This window comes from Lactuca saligna, chromosome 8, assembly GCF_052625555.1.
Source record: "Lactuca saligna cultivar CGN05327 chromosome 8, ASM5262555v1, whole genome shotgun sequence".
Lineage (NCBI taxonomy): Eukaryota > Viridiplantae > Streptophyta > Magnoliopsida > Asterales > Asteraceae > Lactuca > Lactuca saligna.
In genome coordinates, this window is record NC_136424.1 from 61149953 (window position 1) to 61153324 (window position 3372).

The following is a 3372-nucleotide window of genomic DNA, read 5'->3' on the forward strand; positions in this document are numbered from 1 at the left end:
GATTTGACTAGTTGTTCCAACAACTATATATGAGACACTAATCAAATTGTGTTTAAGTCCTTCAATATATGCAACTCTTTTGATTGTGAAGTTTTCATTAGTTATTTTTCCTTATCCTTTGATCGAGGTACATTCATTGTTTCCAACTTTGATATCGCCTTGTTATGCAACTTCCTAAAATGTCTCAAGTATTCCCTCTTCCTTTCCATGTGACAAGAGCAACCGATGTCAATATATCATTCCTTATCATATTGCTCCTCATACATCACATGATATCTAGGAGAGAGTTTAGGTACCCAAATTTGGTTGGGTCCTCGAGTGTTTCAAAATAGTTACTGGCTTTAATTGAAGATTTTTGAATCCATTTTGCAATATAACTCATTCTTTGAAAAGAAATAAGCATTTGTTTCAAAATAGTTATTGGCTTTGAAAGTGATGAGACTTCAGACTTCGGGTATCCATTTTGGAATAATTTTCAGACTAGAATGATGAATATTTGATTTTTGTTTCAAAGAATGTGAAATATCAAAAGATGGCATCTCAAGTACTTACAAACCCATTTTGCATTACAATATATGACTTTTTAAACAATAAACTACGGTGAGTTGATTTAGATAAGAACTTTTCATAAGATTCTTTGATATCTTCAAGTGTGGGAGTTTTATTATTGAACAAATCCATAGTTTTATCTAGCCATGTAACGCCCCGTTTTGAATCGATTCATAATTCGAGGCTATATCCCGAAAATCGGTTATCATAAGGCTTATGGCCTTTGAAAAGGTGAGATCTAGACCCATTTGGGTGTGAGTAATCTAATTGAAAAAGTTATATCATTTGTACGTATTACATATTTCAAAATATAAATTACAATATGTTGTCAAAAGATTTGTTTAGCCGCCTAAGCATCCGATCCTCAAAGCCAGTTGTTACTTGATTTACTGATTTCTTGAGAATACAAGTTATTTGAAAAGAGAGTATCAACATTTAAGTTGGTTAGTTCATAAGAATTTGTATGTATATTTGTAAACCTTTTCTATGGAATGTAGTAATGTTTGTTTTCTGGAAAATCCTATATTTTCCCTAAAATGAGATGCGGCCTTAAATGAACCACGACCGAAGTGTATAAGTAATTATCCTACTTAAAATGATGTTATGCAGTTTTGTTTGTATATAAAACTGTATGAAGACTGTCTTTGCGTAAACTAAAAGTGTCGTTGTTTTATGTGAGTTTTCATTTTTATCTTATAACCATGCTTGATTGACCCAGACTGCCTTGTTCGCAACGTTCTTCAAGTGTCGATTTCGTTATGACATTTGTCACCCCTAGACCTGCCGGTCTAGCTGTTGCAAGCAACTAAGGTGCAGGATTGTCAGTCCCTGTATATACACAACTATCATGCTCTCCCTACAAGAGACTATGGTTATATTTAACAGGGCTTTCGCGTGTACTTTATAAGGTACCGTGAAGACAAAAATCACTAAATTTGATCAATGAGTTTACGTGTTTTTGTGCTAAAAATGTTTGTATAAATGATCATCCCCTAAGACTGAGATAGCTATGAAGAATGACGTGAAATCTTTAGATATGCATTTGATAACATTTTACCCTTTGCTCAACGGGATACAAATGTGGTAAAATTTCGTAAACTATATTTGTATACTTTTGATGCAGAAGACAAGTTTTTAAACAAAACATATATATATATATATATATATATATATATATATATATATATATATATATATATATATATATATATATATATATATATAAAGATGATTTGGTATGTTTCGTAATTGTTGTTCATATTCTTACGTTTTTTATTAGAAACTTTGCATGAAATAATCCTTAAGTTTGACAGTAAAGACCTTTTTGTACTTATCACTTTTTGTTAAAATAGTAGTTAAACGTATTCAAATGATTATGTTTTAACTTCCTTAATGTATAAACCTTGCTCAAAAATGTTACAAGGTGTTAACAAATCTATAAACCACTTTTGACAGTTTTACCCGTTACTGTCTTTGTTTTTAGAAAACTTATAGAAAAATCATCATAGTCGAAAACTGAATTCGTAACCTCTGAGAGTTTAGAAAATGAGTCTACTTTGTTCCTAATTTTTATTATGATTTTTAGTGGTCTCAAACTAGTGTGAAAATGGTCATCTTCACAGACCGGTCCGAAATCACTTCTGAAATGATAGACAGTACTATAAAAATCGTCATAAATTGTATAAAAATCGTATGAACGCGTGTGAGTAGTCCTTAGAAAGGTATAAAACTGAACTATTTTAATATTGTAAAGTTTTGAAATATATTAATTTTAAAATGGTCAAAAAGTCCGTGAACAGGACTCAACTTTTCTGTAGAAAGCTGTCTTTTAAATTTAAGTTATGTTTAGTGTTCTAACTTGTATTTCCCCTTTAAAACTTGAAGAAAACATGAAAAGGTAGGGGTATGAACTCACCTTATGTGATTTCTTGTAGAGTGGAAGTTTGAGGATGAAGAACTTTTGGGTGTTGGTTTGATGCTCCAAAACAGCCACTGTTTTGGCTATGTTGCTGTCACGAAAACTTCACAGCAAAGAGTAAGAAAAAGGTATTTTACTCACTATTTTGAATTTCAAAATTTGAGTAGCATAGAACTAATTTCCAGGGGTATTTGGTGCTTAAAATAACAAGCAAAAAGGAAGGTGTAGATGGGTGAAATGGTGGATGAAACACAAAAGGGACAACAACCCTTTAGTTCAGGGTTTTGATGGCTTTGGAAGGGAGTTCTTGTGGCTGAAAATGCAAGGGAGGTTGAGAGATTTTTCCCAAGAAATATTAGCTGGAGAAAGGAGAGTAAAATGAAAAAGAGATCTCGAAATTATGAAGGAGGAAAGAGTGGAAGATGATAAGGAGACAAACCTAGACTAGCTTGTGATGGGATGTGAGTTTAAGTGATGTGATCTTGTCTAGCCACTTGCTTGGTTGTTTTTTAAGGATAAAATTAGTTAACTAACTAACTACTAGTTAGTTAGTTAGTTATAATTTCTAGTTATGGAGAGGGAATGTGTTAATCTCGAAAATTAGAAAAGGAATTAAGAAGTATTCTTAGTAAAATGTTTTAAGTGATTAAGTACTTATTAGATATGTTGGTACTTATCTCAACCAATTTTCTTATCTTAATTGATTTAGACACCATATCCCTTACATGAAATAACTTTAATTTATGACCCATAACTAGTCATCCACTAGATAATAATATATATGTACAAATACATACTTGTATAATTAGTATAAAATAACAATGTAGTTTTTGTGTATTTGAACTTAAATATTTATGTTTTATTCTTTTTATTATAAAACACTTAAATACATTCTAATTATGCTT